This window comes from Mustelus asterias, chromosome 1, assembly GCF_964213995.1.
Source record: "Mustelus asterias chromosome 1, sMusAst1.hap1.1, whole genome shotgun sequence".
Lineage (NCBI taxonomy): Eukaryota > Metazoa > Chordata > Chondrichthyes > Carcharhiniformes > Triakidae > Mustelus > Mustelus asterias.
The window spans coordinates 139,631,239-139,651,188 of record NC_135801.1 but is presented as its reverse complement, the minus strand read 5'-3'; the positions used below and the strand labels follow the sequence as shown (position 1 = coordinate 139,651,188).

General features: G+C 42.2%; 1 protein-coding gene across 6 annotated transcripts in view; it reads right to left on the bottom strand.

The window, feature by feature from the left end:
• The window catches only part of atosb (atos homolog b), a 143,909-nt gene that overhangs the window by 63,749 nt on the left and 60,210 nt on the right, over positions 1 to 19,950 (bottom strand). The gene's annotated exons all lie outside the window — the stretch shown is intronic.

The following is a 19,950-nucleotide window of genomic DNA, read 5'->3' as shown; positions in this document are numbered from 1 at the left end:
TACCTTGATACCATTCTGATATATCCTTGAGTTAATACTTCTCTCCTCCCCACTGCCAGCTTTTCTCCTCTCCACTCAATTTCCTCCCAATTCCCTGCCAATCTAGTTTAAACCTTCTCTAACAGCACTAGCAAACCTCCTTGCAATGACATTAGTCCCAGTCTGGTTTAAATGTTACCAATCCATCTTGTACAGGTACTACCTGCCCCAGAACCATTCCCAATACCTCAGAAATCTAAAGCTCTCCCTCCAATTCACAAGCGTCATGTTGAACTACTCAATCTTCCTGTTCTGCTGCTCACTAGTGTATGGCACTGGGAGTAATCCTGAGACTACTGTACTTGAGATCCTGCTTTTTAATTTCCATCCCAACTCCCTAAAATCTGCTTTCAGGACTAATCCCTTTTCTACCCATGTCGTTGGTCCCATTGAGAACCACAACTTCTGGCTGTTCACTTATCTCCAAAAAAGGAAGTCCTGCAGCTGCTCCGTGACATCCTTGATCCTCGCACCAATGAGACAACCTACCATCCTGGAGTCACATCTACGGCCGCAGAAATGCCAGTCTGCTGTCTCAACCATGGAATCCCCAACCACTGTAGCACTTCCACTCTTCCTCCTCCCCACCTGGGAGGCTGAGGCACCCATGGTGTCACAAAATTAGCTCTTACAACAGTCCCCTGAAGAACGATCTTGCTCAGCAATGTCCAAAATGGAAAAGCAGTTCAAGAGTGGAATAGCCGCACTACCTGCCTGTTTCTCTTGGCTACTCTGGCTGTCATCCATTCCCTCTCTGCCTGCATACTTCTTTGCTGCAGTGTGACCATCTCTCCAAATGTGCTTTCCACATAATCCTCAGCCTTGCATACGCACCAGTGACTCCAGCTGTAGTTCAAATTCTGCAAACCAGAGCTCAAGTTTCTGCAGCTGATGACACTTCCTGCAGGTACAGTCAGAGGGCACATTGCGCCTGCACGACTTCTCACATGGCCAAGCTGCACTGACATATCTTAAATGTCAAATAAAGTGCTTACCACAGTATGGTATACTATAACAACTCACCAATTGTCTCCTCTTTGTCAAGGCTGGAAAGGTCTATACTTACCAACCAATTAACAGATCCCTGAAGGTAATAGGAGAGGCAGATAGGTGGTTAAGATGGTAAATGTGATACTTTTCTTTATTAACCAAGGCATAGAATGCAAGAGCAGTGGGGTTTTGTTGGAACTGTATAAAACACGAGCTAAAGAAAGTAATGCATACCATTCTGATCATTTGCCTTAAAAGGATGGATGTGATTGCACTAGAGAAGTTACACAGCAGATTTATGAGTATATTGCCAGCATGGGTAAAGTTCAGCTATGAGGAAAGGTTTGATAGACCAGGGTTGCTTTCTTTAGAACAAAGGAGTCAGAGGAGATTTAACTCAGGTGTGTAAAATTATGAGGGATCTGATAGAGCAAATAGGAAGGACCCATTTCCCTTCACGCAGAGATCAATAGTCAAGGCATCAATTTAAAGGAATTGGTAAAAGAATTAACAAAATACTGCAGATGCTGGAAATCTGAAAAATGAACAGAAAATACTGATGGATTATATACTGTGCAGGAGGGGGTGGAGCAGAGTCGTGGTCAGAGAGAGGTGGGAGCTCGGAGAGATTGCAATAAAGATGTGCACAGTTCGGAGGAAGTGTGAATGGCTGTGTGAAAGATGCTGATAGTGACATATAGGTATGCTGGCAGAATATATTAATAGAACAAAGGTCAAAAGGTCAGTGCTCAGTAAAAGCAAAACTCAAGAATTAGTGACGGATGGACCAGTGGGGGAGGTGTTGCATTGGGACAAAAACAATTTTTCATGGAGAACTGTCAGCGCAACATCAGTCATTTCAATTTCTTCGGCCCCATCACCCACTCCAACATCTCCCCTTCTCCAACCCTGACCTTGTTATCAAACCCGCCGACAAGGTGGTGCTTCTGTTGTCTGGTGTACTGGCCTCTCATCTAACAACTCAGCATCTTGCTCTCGTGCCCACATGTCCGTCCTTGGCCTGCTCCAGTGAAGCCCAACAGAAACCAGAGGAGCAGCACTTCATCTTCTGATTAGGCACACTGGAGCACTTGGGACTCAACATTAAGTTCAATAGCTTCTGTATAGTAACTCCTTATACAGTATACAATCTATCACATTTCTTCCTCTCTTTAGCTCTAAAGAGTAATCCAGACTCGAAATGTTAACTCTGTTTCTCTCTTCACAGATGCTGCCAAACCTGCTGGGTTTTTCCAGCATTTTCTGTTTTTTTAATGGTCGAAAAACTAGATGGGAGTTTTTTTTTAAATCCTGGGAATAGGGAGATAAAAACAGAAATACTCAAACTATTTAAAAAGAAACTTGGATATGCTCCGAGGGAGTCATAACCTACAAGGCTATTGAGGAGAGGTGATGGCTTAGTGATATTGTCGTATCAGTAATCCAGAGACTCAGCGTAATGCTCTGGGGACCTGGATTACTAGTCCAATGACAATTTGAATTTCACCATGGCAGATTGTGGAATGATGACCATGAAATCATTGCTGATTGTTGTGAAAACCCATCAGGTTCAGTAATGTCCCTTTAGGGAAGGAAATTTGCCATCCTTACTTGATCTGGTCGACATCCGTTTCCAGATCCACAGCAGTGTGGCTGACTCTTGAATGCCCTAGCTGGTCCGCTCAGTTGTATCCAACTACCTCAAAAGTCATTTTGGATGTTCCACATGGTTTGCAGTGGTTCAAGAAAGCAGCTCACCGCCACCTTCCGAAGTGCAATTAAGGACTGGCAACAAATGTTGACCTAGCCAGCAATGCCCAGATTGAATTAAGAGCAAAAAGTGCTCTTTTTCCAGTCAGCATAGAATAATGGGTCAAATAACTTCCTTTGGTGCCATGATTTTTTTAGATTAGACCAAGGTAATTTGGAAGCAACTTTTCATACAGAAAGATAGTAAGTTCCAGACTTGCACTCCCTACAAGATTTGTGTCAGGTAAAAGTATCAGAAGATATGGAACAAAGGCAGGTCAATGGAGCTGTGGTATAGATCAGACACAATCTAACTGAAGGATGTAACAAGCTCCACGAATGAACTAGCCCGGTTCTAAAGTGAGGCAATCAACTTTTTGGAGCATAGCCAATTAGTTGGCAATGCATAGCCTATGGCATAGCCAACTATTGTAGGCAGGAGAGGCTTTCAGACTTGAAATGAGATGTCTGAGAGATGAAAGATGTGAGACAGTGAATAGTTGGGAGGTGGTAAATTTGGATTTAACAATTAATCTAAATCATGAAAATAGAACAAGTGGCTCTGATTTCAGACAAATTTAGGACAGCTATCAATACATCCTCCTTCACAACAATCCAACTGGGACTTGGACAGGACTCTTGAATTGAATTGAACATTGGAGGCAAGAACCTAAGAATCATTGAAGGAGCAATTGGATTCTGCTAGAGATCATCATCTTTCAATCCAACCAGTCCATGCCGACCATGGTGCCCTCCTAGCTAGTCCCAATTGTCTGCATTTGGGTCATATTCCTCTAATCTTTTCCCATCCACGTAGTTATCCAAATGCTTTTTAAATGTTGCTATTTTACCTGCCTCTACCACTTTCTCGGGCAGCTCATTCCACATTTGGACCACCTTCTGAGTGAAGAAGTTGCCCCTCAAGTTCCTTTTAAATCTTTCCCCTCTCACCTTAAACCTATGCCCTCCAGTTTTCAATTTCCCCTCAGTAAGATCAACCCTCATTCTCCTACATTTCAAGGAATAAAGCCGTAGCCTCACAAAGTCCCCAGACTCAAAATGTTGGTTCTATTCTCTCTCCACAGATGTTGTCAGACCTGCTGAGATTTTCCAGCATTTTCTGTTTTTGCTTCAGATTCCAGTATTCGCAGTATTTTGCCTTTATCCTATACTCAATGCCCTGACTGAAGGCCAGTGTGCTAAATGCCTTCTTCACTATCCTGTCTACCTGTGAAGCCACTTTCAACAAACTACGTAATTGTACTCCTCGGTCCCTCTGTTCCTCAACACTCCCCATTGTATGTAGTTCAATTCAGTGTATAAGTTCTACCCTGGTTTGAATTTCCAAAATGCAACACCTCACACTCATCTGCATTGAAATCCATTTGTCAATCCTCTGCCCACTTCCCTAACTGGTCAAGACCCCTGTAATTTTTGATAACCTTCTCCACTATCAACGATACTTCCTAATTTAGTATCATCCGCAAACTTACTAACCATGTCTTGTACATTCACCTCAATAACAAATAACAAGGGTCCCAAATCAACCCCTGAGGCACACCACTCGTCACAGGCCTCCAGTCTGAGATACAACCTTCAACCATCATCTTAGTACCTAATTGCCAACTCCATGCTCTGTGATTGGGATCCCTAGTTCTACACTCTGAAGCTGGCGAAATAGCATCCCAACATCTACCCTATCAAGTCTCTTAAGAGTTTTATCTGTTTCAGTGAGGTCACTTCTCATTCTTCTAATTTCTAGAGAATATAGCCAAGTCGGTTTCTTCTTTATTAGTTCACAGGATGCGAATGTCATTGGAAAGGCCAACATATATCCCCATTCCTCACTCCCTTGGAAAAGTGGCGAGTCACCTTCCTGAATGCAATCTTGTGGTTTGCTAAGCCATTTCAGAGGGCAGTTAAGAGTCAACCATATTACTGCGGATCTGGAGTCATATATAAGCCAGATCAGGCAAGGATAGGAGGTTTCCTTTCCTAAATGAAGATTAGCAAGCTAGAGAGTTTTATGACAATTTGGGAGCTTCATGTCTACCATGGTCCCCAGATTTATTTAGTTAATTGAATTTAAATGTCCCAGTGGCCATGGTGAAATCTGAAATCATGCAAGGGATCTTCCTAGGGGGAAGCCCTAGCACTGGGGAGCTTTTCAGATGAGTAGTGAAATTTCCTCCGCAATACTAGAAGGATGAGGCAATCAGGAGTCAGCAGGCAGGTGGGGCAGCAAAACAAAGTCATGTTTGACGAATTTACTGGATGTTTATGAAGATGTGACTAGTGCGGTTGACGAAGGGGAACCGGTAGATGTGGTGTTTTTGGATTTCCAAAAGGCATTAGATAAGGTGCCTCACAAAAGGTTGCTGCAGAAGATTGGGGCACACGGAGTTGGGGGTAGGGTATTAGCGTGGATTGGGGATTGGCTATCCAACAGGAAGCAGAGAGTTGGAATAAATGGGTGCTTTTCTGGTTGGCAGATGACTAGTGGCATGCCGCAGGGATCGGTACTGGGGCCTCAACTGTTTACTATTTACATCGATGATCTGGAGGAGGGGACTGAGTGTAGAGTAACAAAGTTTACTGACGACACGAAGATAAGTGGGAAAGTGAATTGCGTGGAGGAAGCGGAAGGTCTGCAGAGAGATTTGAATAGGCTGAGTGAGTGGGCGAGGATCTGGCAGATGGAGTATAACGTTGGCAAATGCGAGGTTATTCACTTTGGAAGAAATAATAGCAAATTGATTATTTAAATGGAAAAAATTTACAACATGCTACTGTGCAAAGGGGCCTGGGGGTCCTTGTACATGAGTCACAAAAACTCAGTCTGCAAGTACAACAGGTGATCAAGGTGGCAAATGGGATGTTGGCCTATATCGCGAGGGGGATAGAATATAAAAGCAGAGAAGTCTTGCTGCATCTGTACAAGGCATTGGTGAGGCCGCAGCTGGAATACTGTGTGCAGTTTTGGTCCCCTTACTTGCGAAAGGATATATTGGCCTTGGAGGGAGTGCAGAGAAGGTTCACCAGGTTGATACTGGAGATGAGGGGTCTAGATTATGAGGAGAGATTGAGCAGATTGGGTTTGTACTCGTTGGAGTTTAGAAGGCTGAGGGTGATCTTATAGAGGCATATAAGATAATGAAGGGGCTGGATAGGGTAGAAATGGAGAGATTCTTTCCACTTAGAAAGGAAAGCAGAACTAGAGGGCACAGCCTCAAAATAAAGGGGGGTCAGTTTAGGACAGAGTTGAGGAGGAACTTCTTCTCTCAGAGGGTGGTGAATCTCTGGAATTCTCTGCCCACTGAAGTGGTGGAGGCTACCTCGTTGAATATGTTTAAATCACAGATAGATGGATTTCTGATTGGTAGGGGAATTAAGGGTTGTGGGGAGCAGGCGGGTAAGTGGAACTGATTCACTTCAGATCAGCCATGATCTTATTGAATGGTGGGGCAGGCTCGAGGGGCTAGATGGCCGACTCCTGCTCCTATTTCTTATGTTCTTAAGGAAGTTGGGCAGGTCTTTGCTGAGGTAGCAAGGGAAATGTTAGCCTCCATCGCAGGGGTGACAGGTCAAGCAGACAGGGTCAGGTGACCAAAGGGGAAATCTCTCCAATGTGGCATTGGTGCCACAGATGGCCTGTTATGGCAGCCCTCTCCTTGGACCATGGAGCCTTAGATGGGACCCCTCCCAATGACCTCAGGAAGTCACTGGGAGGATGCCTCCATGCCGCTAATAGTCTCTCAAGCCAGTGTAGGTCAAGTGTAGGGAAAATGGCACTCAGTGGGGATTTCATTTAAATTTGCTGCCTGCCTCCAGTCAGTTGCAGTTCCTACCACTTCCCCAACAATGTGACTGTACTGCAAAATACCCTAATGCAGCTCCCTGACATTTTAGTAGCCTTCTGCCCAGGGTCAGTCAGGTTCACCTCATTCCTCTGGATCATTCGTCAAATGTTTGGATTACTAGTCCAGTCATATAATCTCTATATTACTATACTCAAATCCACTCAGTCTCCCCTCAGGCCAAAACCCTCATCCTGGCAATCAGTTGTGACCTTTATTGCACACCCTCCAAGGCAAGTAGATCCTTTGAGGTCAGGAGACCAGAACGATACACGGTACTCCAGCTGTGGATTCATCAAGGCCCTATACAATTGTAGTATGGCTTTTTCCATTTCCTTTGTAATAAAAGCTTTCCTAATTGCTTACTGCACTTGCTTATGATTTGTGTACAAGGCACTCAGATTCTTCCGACAACCAATAGTTCATAGCCTTCTTGAAAGATTTTTTTGAAGAACTGTATGATTTGGTTCATTATTATAGTTTGGGATTGTATCTTTAAATGTAGAGTAGATGAAAGAGATCATGTGACCTACACTGGAGTCTGCTGATCAATAAACCTGGTGATTTAATTGTTGGAAATCAGAGAAGGATTCTGTTTTATTGAGCAGGAGGTGCAAGGTTCACACATGGGGACAATGACAGCAGTTTTGAAGTCTACAATGAGTAGAACCAGAGTCTCAGAAAGATATTATAGACATTAAGTTGTAAAGTGTACCATGAACTATTCCTTTCCAAGGTGAAAGGAAGTTGGGATCAATAATAACAAATTAGCTTGCTATCTTAGTAATGCACGTGTAATATAACATGTACCATGGGGAAGAGGGCAGAAGAAGCCATTTTGAGGTTGGGGTCACAGGCTTCCCTCAGACAGTATTTGCTGTTTTGCCTTGTGCAGTTTGTGACCAACAGAGGTGGACAGCAAGAGCCAGACCATGCCAGCCGTGCATGCAAAGCAGAGAAAACATCGACTCCATCATTGACCATGCAGAACACAGGTGGGAGATTGCACTCAGATTGAAGACAGTTTGAGGAGTTAAAGGAGGCTGGAATATTTGCAAGCTTGGAGCGAGAGGAAGAAATTTATAGCGTGACCCTCTCAGTGACAGGTAGTTCTGGAATTAGCATTTACCCAGCTGAGAAAATCAAAAGGAAGCAAGCCATTGGAGCTGGGAGTAACTTGAACTGTTTCCTATAAGTGTTGTAATAGTGAGTATATGCAATACGGGATAAGTTTTAGGGAACCATTTATTTCTCTGTAGTACAAGATGCCAATCTAGTGTTTAACTGATAGTTATTTAAAAGTTTTAAAATGTAAAATCTTGACATTTCATTCTTTAAGCTCATAATTGAGAGTTTGAATCTTTCCTTTTAAAGGTTATCGGTCTCCACAAAGAGTGTAACAAACCTCTCTCCAATAAAAAGTATTCCACTTTTTATTTTTCCTATCAAGTGGATAACTTCACACTTTGCCACATTAAATTCCATCTGCCATTTCTTTGCCCATTCACTTATCTTTGCAGTCATTTTGCATCCTCCTCACATCTTACTTTGTACTGTCATTAAAACTGGATACATTACACTTTGTTCCGATGCCTTGTCCTCAATAAAGCTTGTATATAGGCGAGACCCAAGTTCTGATCTTTGCAGTACCTAACTTGATATCCCTTGCCAACCCAAAAGTGACCTGCATTACTACTCTCCTTTTCTGTTAAGCAATCTTCAATCTATGCTATTACCCACAATGCCAAGGGTCCAATTGTCTGCAATAACATCGTGAGACACCTTATCAAATACTTTTTGAAAAGCCAAATACATTATATCTATTGGTTCCCTTTATCTACTCTGCTCATTACAACCTCAGAAAACCTCAGACTGTCAAAACACAATTTCTGTAGTATTTAATGCCTTTTATAATCGCAAGGCAGCCTGAAACAGTTTACAGCCAATTGAGTACTTCTGAAATGTGGTCACTTTTACAATGTAGGAAATGGGGAAATTAATTTGCTCACAGCAACCTCTCAAATAGAAATGAAGTACCTACACCACGGGGGCTGCAGCAGTTCAAAAAGGCAGCTCACGTTCACCCTATCAAGGACAATCAGGGATGGGCCAAACCAGCAACATCCACATCCCAGAAATTGAGGGATAAATACAGGCTATAACATTGGAGGGATCATCATGAGGAGTCTAGACGGAGTAGCTATAGAGATACCATTCCCAAATTAAAAGTGAAATACTGCAGATGCTGGAAATCTAAAATAAAAACAGAAAATGTTGAAAAAACTCAGCAGGTCTGGCAGCATCTGGGGAGAGAAATACTCTTCTTATTGGACACAGAAGGGTCGAGAATTATAGCATGCAGATTTAAGGTGATCACCAAAAGAACCAGAGTCTGTGAGGAAAAACTATTTTAGGCAGCATGTGATTACAATCTTCAATGCATTCCCTAAAAAGGTATAAAATGCTGGACTACAGTGAAAGCGTGAGGGAATGGGATTTGTTAAGTTGTTCTTTCAATGCAAAATGAGCTAGCACGAGTTAGATGGGCCAGGTGGCCTTCTGTGGGATAATCGTTGTATGATTCTATTCCATAGGAAACTCAATGCTTTGTTTTGGTGGGGGCAGCAATGGTGTTGATGTTCATAGATTGCACCATGTTAGGATGGACCAGTTTCTTTTTCTGATTTTCCTGTTCAAACATGTATATGAAGACCATGTTAACCAACAAGTTCTTTATTTTCCAGAACATTAAAACCTGGTGTTAAAGGTAATGGATGAAAGGTCATTAATACAGGTATTAAACTGGTGGGGATTAATTTTTTGAAACACCTATAATTAAATAGGAAAATTTGTGATTAAGTTTTCTCTGAATTTATTGCATTTACTGGAATACAAACTTAGCAGTATGGATAGGATACCTACTTTATGCAGACATTTATTTCAATGTAATTAATTCAACTACAGAATTGTGTAGAAGGTCATACAAATGTGAAATTAGCTGTGAAGTGCTTTTAGATTGAAAACAGAAAATGCACAAATACGCAGGTCAGCAAGCTACAACAAATCTGGCTTAACGATGTTGGTTGAGGGATAACTATTGGCCAAAACACTGGCAAGAACTCTCCCACTCTTCAAAATAATGCCATGGAATCTTTACATCCAGTGCCAATCTCTAGCCCTGTGGAGATGTGCAGGGGAGGGGATGATGTTGGTGAATGGGTACACAATTGGCAAATTAATTTCAATATAGTAAGATGAGAGATGGTGTATTTTTGAACAAAAAGTGAGGATTTTTTTTGGATAGTAAGTGTAAAGGGATCTATGAATACAGATACACAAAAAACAGAAAATAGTGACACAGGTAAATAAGGCTATAATAAAAGCAATCAAAGCATTCAGGTTCATTTCTAAAAATGAAAGGAAGACATGTATTCATGTAGCACTTTTTGCAATCACTAGATAGTCTAGGCACTTCATAGCCAGTGAAACACTAGGCATAATCACTATTGTAATGCAGGAAACAAGACAACTAATTGGAACACAACAAACTCCTACACCAACCTAGTCATAATGTGGAGATGCCGGCGATGGACTCGGGTGGGCACAGTAAGAAGTCTCACAATACCAGGTTAAAGTCCAACAGATTTATTTGGTAGTACAAGCTTTGGGAGCACTGCTCCATCAGGTGAGTGGAGAGTTGGGTTCACAAACAGGGCATATATAGACACAGATTCAATCGCAAGATAATGGTTGGAATGAGAGTCTTTACAGATAATCAAAAATTTACAGGTACAGACAATGCGAGTGGAGAGAGGGATAATGACAGGTTAAAGAGGTGTGAATTGTCTCAAGCCAGGACAGTTAGTAGGATTTTGCAAGCCCAGGCCAAATGGTGGGGGTTACACGTTGTGTGTCATGAACCCAAAGATCCCGGTTGAAGCTGTCCTCATGCATGTGGAACAGTCTAGTGATAATGACCAGATGTTTTTGTGAGGTTGGTTGAGGGATAAATATTGGCTTTGTTTATCAAAAGATGATGTCTTCGACTGTGCAAGTGACAACATAAAAAAAACATACAAGAATGCAAAGTTTTATACTAAAGGCATAACAAACATCAGTCCTGAACAATGGAATACTTTTCCCACTGTTGGCACCCAGCATTAACATTAATCTGAAGACCTAGGAGTTCATAGACCAGAAGGACAATATGTCGTCTGCTGCTTGAAGATGCTTTGAATCCAACATTAGAGGATTAATCCCCATCTAATACTTCCATTTCTCATACACCGTACTACATCCACAACACCATTGCAACATAAGGTGAGCAAACATTGAAGCCTCCACTGCTTTGAGCCAAATATTGCCTCTGGTTCCAAATGTAAATGGCTGTTGGAGGCTGCTATTTTGTTCTAGCTATGAGGCACCAGTCTGTAAACTCTAGCCAGGAATGCATCTTTCAAATTGCCTGCTTCCAGAACCTTCCACCAGCATCTGTGATGGGCTGTAGATAGGGTGAAAGTTATCACAGTATTTTACAAACATAGAAACACAGAAAATAGGTGGAGTAGGCCATTCAGCCCTTCAAGCCTACACCACCATTCAATATGATCATGGTTGATCATGCACTTTCAGTATTCCACTCCTGCTTCACCTCCATACCCCTTGATCCCTTTAGTCACTAGGGCCATGTTCAGCTCCCTCTTGAACATATCTAACGAACTGGCCTCAACAGCTGTGGTAGAGAATTCCACAGGTTCACAACTGAGTGAACAAGTTCTTCCTCATCTCAGTCCTGGATGGCTTACCCCTAGTTCTGCACTTCCCCAACCCCAGGAATATTCTTTCTGCATCTATCCTGTCCCATCAGGATTTTATACGTTTCTATGAGATCCCCTCTCATTCTTTTAAATTCCAGTGAGTACAAGCCCAGTCAATCCAATCTCTCTTCATATTACAGTCCTGCCATTCCAGGAATCAGTCTGGTGAATCTTCGCTGGACTCGCTCAATAGCAAGAATGCCTTTCCTCAGGCTAGGAGACCAAAATCCAAAACTACACACAATACTCAAGGTGTGGCCTCACCAAGGCCCCGTATAACTGCAGCAAAACATCCTTCCTTATTCCTATACTCAAATCTTCTTGCTATGAAGGCCAGCAAGCCATCATCTTTCCTCACTGCCTGCTGTACCTGCATGCCAACCTTCAGCGACTATTCTACCATGACACCCAGGTCACGTTGTACTTCCCCTTTTCCTAAACTGCCACCATTCAGATCTTTCTTCCTTGTTTTTGCCACCAAAGTGGAAAACCACACATTTATCTACATTATATTGCATTTGCCCACTCAGCCAGCCCAAGTCACCCTGCAGCTTCTTAGCATCCTCTTCACAGCACAAACTACCACCCAGCTTAGTATCGTCTGCAAATTTGGAAATATTGCATTCAATTCCTTCATCCAAATCATTAATGTATATTGTGAATAGCTGGGGTCCCAGCACTGAACCCTGTGGTACTCCACGGATCACTGTCTGCCACTGAAAAGGACCCATTTATTCCCACTCTCTGCTTCCTGTTTGCCAAACAGTTCTCTATCCACATCAATACCTTACCCTCAATACCATGAGCTTTAGTTTTTTTTCCCCTAATCTCGTGTGGGACCTGGTCAAAGTCCTATCACAAGTCCAAATACACAACATCCACTGGTTCACCCTTGTCCACTCTACTGGTCATGTCCTCAAAAAACTCCAGAAGATTTGAGAATCCATGCTGACTTGGACTGATCCTGTCACCACTTCCCAAATGCTCAGTTATTACAGCCTTAATAATTGATTCCAACATTTTCCCACCACCAATGCCAGGCTAACCAGTCTATAATTCCCCGTTTTCTCTTCCTCCTTTTTTCGAGGTGGGGGTTACATAAGTTACCCTCCAATCCACTGGAACTCTTCCAGATTCTATAGAATGCTGGAAAAATCATCAATGCATCCACTACTTCTAGGGCCACTTCCTTGAGTACTCTGGGATGCAGAGCATCAGGCCTTGGGGATTTATCAGGTTTTAATCCCAGCAACTTCCCCAATGCAATTTCCTTCATTCCTCCATGCTAGACCCTTTATCCCCTAGTATTTCTGGAAGGTTATTTGTGTCCTCCTTAGTGAAGACAGATCCAAAGTATTTGTTCAGCTGGTCTGCCATTTCCTTGATGCCCATTATGAATTCACCTGATTCTAACTGTAAGGGACCTACATTTGTCTTCAGTCTTTTTCTCTTCACATATCTATAGAAGCTTTTGCAGTCAGTTTGTGTTTTCTGCAAGCCTACTCACATATTCAATTTCCCTTTCCGAATTAAACCCTTTGTCCTCCTCTGCTGGATTTTACATTGCTCCCTCAGGTTTGCTGCTTTTTCAGGCCAATTTATATGCCTCCACTACCCCCGATTTCCTTTATTAGCTATGGATGAACTATCTTCCCTATTTTACTCTTATGCCAGACAGGGACGTACAGTTGTTGAAGTTCATCCATGTGTTCTTTAAATGTCTGCCATTGCCTATCCACTGTCAACCCCTTAAGTATCCTTTGCCAGCTTATCCGAGCCAACGCACGTCTCATACCATCATTAGCTTTCTTCAAGTTCAGGACCCGATCTCAGCTTTAACTGTGTCACTCTCCATCTTAATGAAGAATTCTACCATATTATTGTCACTCTTCCCCAAAGGATCTTGCACCACAAGGTTGTTAATTAATCCCCTCTCATTACACAATACCCAGTCCAGGATGCCCTGCTCTCTAGTTGGTTCCTCAACACATTGATCAAGAAAATCATCCCTTATACATTCCAAGAAACCCTCCTCCATCGCACTGCTACCAGTTTGGTGAGCCCAATCAATATGCAGATTGAAGTCACCCATGATAACTGCTGTACCCGAACTGCATGCATGATACCATCCCCAATCTCACTACTACTGTTTGGTGGCCTGTACAGAACCCCCATGAACGTTTTTGTCCTTTGGTGTTCCGCAGCTCCACCCATACAGATTCCACATGCAGTTGTCAAAAACTCATTAGCCACTGCTCAATTGTCCCAGTGATATAGTTGGTGGTATTCTGTCACATAGGCCACAACAGAATGATTTCAGAATAGAAGTAGCTGCACCATATTGTGGAATTGCTTCTACTGCAAGTGATTTTACAATATCAATAGGGTATGAAATGCTAACAACATGTTTAGTGCCTTCATCTCAGATTTATCTGAAATGGATGCAAAGTTAAGCAAAAACAGTGCAATATTTGAAAGTATATTGAAGACTAGGATAAGTAGAGGGATTGAAACAAAACTTTTTTTTAAAAAAAGGCTCATGACAAAACAAAACTAATAAAGGGAAGCAAAAAGAAAGATAATTAGGAACATAGGAATCAGGAGCGAAAGTAGGCAATTCAGCCCTTCAAGCTCACTCCGCCAGTCTATGATCATGGCTGATCTCCATCTCATTCTAATTCCACTTCCCTACCTTTTCTCCATAGCCCTGTATCCTGCTTTTGATCAAATGTTTAACTCTTTCTTGAATCCATTGACTGATTCTGCATCCACTCTGGGGCAGTGAGTTCCCTAGACTCACAACCCTCTGCGAGAAGTAGCTGTTTTTATCTCTGTCTTGAATCTCCCCCCTCTTACTTTACAGCTATGACTTCTTGTCCCAAACTGTTCTAGAAGAGGGAACATTTAGTTAACATTTACTTTATCAATCCTGTTAAGTCTTTTATATACCTCAATCAAATCCCCCCTCATTCTTCTGTACTCCAGTGAGTGCAAGTCCAAGCTATTCAACCGCTCATGCGACAGCCCCTTCAAACCTGGAATCAATCACGTGAACCTCTTATGAACCTCCACATCCTTCCTCAAAGGAGGTGACCAAAACTGAGCACAATGCTCCAAGTGTAGTCTCATTAATGCCTTATACAATTGTAACAACACTTCCCTACTTTTCTACTCTAGACCCTTTGCAATAAATGCCAAGATTCCATTTGCCTTCCTTATAGCATTCCGCACCTGCATACCCACTGAGACTCATGTACAAGGGCACCCAGATCCCTTTGCAGACGCCTTTTGAATCTGTTTCAAATTTAAAGAATTTGCCCTTTTATTTTTCCAATTAAAATGGATAACCTTGCATTTAACCACATTAAACTCCATCTGCCAGATTCTGTCCCATTCCCCTAGCCTGTCAATATCCATTTGTAAACTTTTTGTCTCATCACAGCCTGACAGCCAATATTTAAAAAAAATCAAGAGCATGGAACAAGTAAAAGGTATAGAAACACAAACATAAAGAGGATAATTTTGCACTTGAGTAAGGATATGGCATACATTTTACATCAGATATTAGAGGGGCAGATGGGAACAGACTATGACAAAGTTTCTGCAATAGAATGTAAAAACAGAAAAATCAGTGATGCCAAATTTTTAGAAGTTACAGGAGAAAGCAAGGATATTACCACAAGTTAGAAATATAGGTAATTATGCACACATACTAGGAAAGTAATTATTGCAGGTTAGGTGGTCTTAGTTCATGAATTAATTGAATTAAGTTTGTCAATTAATGAACTGTGACCTGTTATTTGACTATCTCCAATTAGCCCCTGCCTTTCTGATAATACATGGGATGAAATTAGGGAACATTTAGAAAGACAAGGTTAACCAGGGACAAGCAGCACCGAGATTTGAAGATCAGGTTACGCTCAATTAATCTGATTAAAGAATACAGCACAGGAACAGGCCCTTCGGCCCTCCAAACCCACGCTGCTCCCTGGTCCAAACTAGACCATTCTTTTGTATCCCTCCATTCCCACTCCGTTCATGTGGCTATCCAGACAAGTCTTAAACGTTCCCAGTGTGTCTACCTCCATCACCCTGCCTGGCAGCGCATTCCAGGCCCCCACCACCCTCTGTGTAAAATACATCCTTCTGATATCTGTGTTAAACCCCCCCCCCTCACCTTGAACCTATGACCCCTCGTGAATGTCACCACCGACCTGGGAAAAAGCTTCCCACCGTTTACCCTATCTATGCCTTTCATAATTTTATACACCTCTATTAAGCCTCCCCTCATCCTCCCTCTTTCCAGTGAGAACATACAAAAATGAAGTCACTGTTTTCGATCCCCAACACACTTCTGTAACCACGAATTCCTTTCACCTTCTAAATTCTGTTGTGATCCTCCTTGTTATTTACATTTCCAGGTCCTGTGTTATCTAAAAGTTTCAATGGCAAAGCCATGACTAGAATACCCCATGCATTTCTGGGTGCTCCATTATAGAAAGTATTTTCAAACCAAGGTACAATAAAAATTTATTGGCCTCATGCTAGGATTTGCACAGAAAATGTTAAATGGATAGTTTGCTTTAATTTATTCATTCACAGGATTGCAGGTGTCACTGGCTTGACCAGCATTTATTGTTCATCCCTAACTTCCCTCAGGACAGTGGAGATGAGCTGCTTTTTTGGACTGCTGCAGTCCATGTGTTGTAGGAACACCCATTGTGCAGTTAGCAAGGGGAGTTACAGGATCTTGACCCAGCGAAATATTTCTAAGTCAGGATGTGTGGCTTAGAGGGGAATTTGAAGGTGATGGTGTTTCATACATTTGCTGCCCTTGTCCTTCTAGGTGGTGGAGGATGTGGATGTTGGAGGTGCTGGATGGGGCTGCTTTGCCCTGGACTGTGTCAGGCTTCTTGAATGTTGTTGCAGTTGCACTCATCCAGGCAAGTGGCGAGTGCTCTATCACGCCCCTGACTTGTGCTTTCTGGTGGAGGGAGTCAGGAGGTTTCTCTTGGAGTTTTTTGAAGATGTCACTAACAAAATTGATAAAGGAGAGTCAATGTATGTAGTATATTTGGACTTTGAGAAAGCTTTTGATAAAGTCCCCCATAGGAAATTAATGTAAAATAAAAGCACATGGGTTAAGAAGCAACATACAGTTGTTGATTGAAGATTGGGCTAACTGGCACAAAACAGTAGGAATAACTGGGTCATTCTTGCATTGGCAGGCTGTGGCTAGTGGGATACCTCGAGGGCATCCTTGTCCATAAGTTACTGAAGGCTGATATGTAGGTGCAGCAAGCTATTAGGCAGGCTGATGGAATGTTAACCTTATCACAAGAGAATGTGAGCACAGGAGTCGTGAGAGTCTTGCTTCAGTTGTATAGGAGCTTGGTTAGACTGCACCTGGAGTACGGTGTAGTTTTGGTCCCCTTATCTCAAAAGGATATTATTGCTATGGAGGGAGTGCAATGAAGGTTGACTGGGCTTGTTTTTGGGGATGGCAGTAAGATCTCTTACGCAGAGAGATTGGGCAAACTGGGCTTGTATTAGAGTTTCGAAGAATGAGAGGTGACCCCATTAAAACCTACAAAATACTTAGAAGGAACAGGCAGGGCAGATGCAGAAGTTTCCCTTGGTTGGGGAGTCTAGAATCATGGGGCACAATTTCAAAATAAGGGGGATGCAAGTGAGGATTGAGATGAGGGAAAATTTAATTAGTGTGCTGTGAATTTTTGGAAATGTTTAAAGCAGAGGTTGATAGATTTCTGATTAACAATAATGGTAAAGGGTTATGGGGATAGTGGGTGTAAAAGACACTGAAGTGTGCAATCAGCCATGACTGTATTAAATGATGAAGCAGGCTCGACGGAGTGAATGGCCTACTCCCGTTCCTATGTTTCTCACCACAGAATTCCCAGCCTTTGACTTGTCGTTGTAGACACAGTATTTATAAGGCTAGCCCAGTTCAATGGTAACCCTCACGATGTTGATAGTGAGGGATTCAGCAACGGTAATGCAATTGAATATCAAGGGGTAAAGTTAGATGCTCTCTTGATGGAGATGGTCTTTGCCTGGTGTGAATGTAACTTGCCACTTATCAGCCCAAACCTGAATTTGGTCCAGGTCTTGCTGCATATGGACACTGACTGCTATTTACTGGTGTTGAAGAGGTTGATGGTTTTTAAGATAATGGAATTGATAGGGTACACAGGAAATAACTTGCCTCTCGTAAATGAACTTGAATCAAAATCTTGAAATTCTAACCCAGGAAAAAAGGTCTTACGTAAAAGTGAAAATTTATTTATTGGTGTCACAGGCAGGCTTACATTAACACTGCAATGAAGTTACTGTGAAAATCCACCAGTTGCCACACTCTGGCGCCTGTTCGGATACACTCAGGGAAAATTTAGCATGGCCAAGGCATCCAACCAGCATGTCTCTTTGGATTGTGGGAGAAAACCGGAGCAACCGGAGGAAACTCATGCTGATAGGGGGAGAACGTGCAGACTCCACCCAGGCAGTGACCCAAGCTGGGAATCAAACCTGGGCAAAGGGTAGCAGAAATAAAATAAATGCTCTACCAAGGTTCAAAGATAAGGCGTGGAATAAAAATTGTAAATGTAAAGATTTTGGGGCCAACAGAAAATGCTGCATATGACAAACAAAATGGCAGAATTAATTCACTGGCCAAATGGATTCTGTTCCCATGTTGCTTTAACTCAAAGGTGGAAAAAAAATCCCGTACAGAATAAACTTATGGCACATCGCTCTTTTAATTACAGTATAGCCTCCCCCCATCATTAAACTCCAAGATGACCTGTTTGGTCAAGGGGATCATAGAAACTACAGTGCAGAAGGAGGCCATTCGGCCCATCGAGCCTGCATCAACAACAATCCCACCCAGGTCCCATTCCCGTAACCCCACATATTTACCCCTTCTAGTCCCCCTGACAGTAAGGGGCAATTTAGTATGGCCAATCAACCTAACCCGCACATCTTTGGACTGTGGGAGGAAACCGAAGCACCCGGAGGAAACCCACGCAGACACGGGGAGAATGTGCAAACTCCACACAGTAGTCACTCAAGGCTGGAATTGAACCTGGGTCCTGCGTGTTGTGAGGCAGCAGTGCCACTCTTACCAGGGTGTACTTCTTTCAGTATTAAAATTGGATTGGGCTACTACAGTCAAGCTCATGTTTAGCTAGCCAGTGACATCATAATTAAGTTATGAAATCATACAGGAAATAACTTGTGTGGAGATGGGAGATCATTCATGGCAAAGTATTTGGTTAAATACATTAAAAAGATTGAATTCCATTGAATTATTTCACAATCTGACATTCTAAAACACACAAATGGATCAGGCAAGTGTGAGGCCATCTACTTTGGACTCGAGGAAGATGAAGCTGAGTATTTTCTGAATGGTAAGAAATTAGGGATTGTTTAGAAATTAAGAAATGTAAATCCAAATAAACAAATCCAGTAGACAAGCAGAAAAATAAATCAAGAAAACTTGGAAAGCAAATGGAATCTTGATCTTAATCTCAATGAAATGGGAAAACAAAGAGGAGGAAGTTATTCTTCAGTTTTATAGAGCCTCGGTTTTACCCCACCAGGAGCACAGCATTCAGTTTTGGTCATGACACCCAACGAAAGTTACATTAGCCCCAGAGGAGGTGCAATGCACATTCATCGGAGTGATGTTGGAGCTCATAATTTAGATCACGTAAACTTGGTTTGTGTTTCTGAGTGCAGAAAATTAGGGTTGACCTGATCAAGTGTTTCGAACCACTTTTTCCACATTGAAATCTGCAACTCTATCTCCCAAAATGATGTGGATATTAGGATAATTGGAAGCTTCAAGGCGGAGGCTGTTAGATCGATAAAGTAGACAAAGAGTAACAATGGGAAGTTCCATTAAAAAAAAACATTCTGCTCATTCCTCATTATTGAAATCTACTTTCAGAATCTTTAACAGTAGTTCAATGAGCTCCTCTTCCCATTTAAAGATTTTCTTGTCATAATGTTTTCTGCTTTGTTCTCTGAAAGGGATTGCTGTCAGCCCACAAGTAACCCTAGTTAGCAAGCAATAGCAAGTTAATTATTTGACTATTGGGGAGAACGTGGTGGGGGAAATCATAGCAAAGCCAAATATCATTCGCACACAAGCTCTATAAGTGCATCTTTAAGGTCAAAACGGCATACCAAGAGCTATCCAGGAGCCCCAGGCAATTTTATAAATGAATTTTGGATGAAATATGGGTAACGCTAGCAAGGCAGCACACTTAGTCACAACCTATTGTCCCCAACAACATTACAAATTATTTGCTTAGTGTGAAAGAGTAACGTTTAAGGCAGGCAGGTTTCCTTTCAAGGAAATTTGTTTTTTTTAAAAAAAAAAGTTACCAGATCTACCAAACTTAATTTTTTTCACTCCTGACTTTGGGGATATTGAGGCAAACCATACCCCTCCCTCTCCAGGTGAGATCATTTTG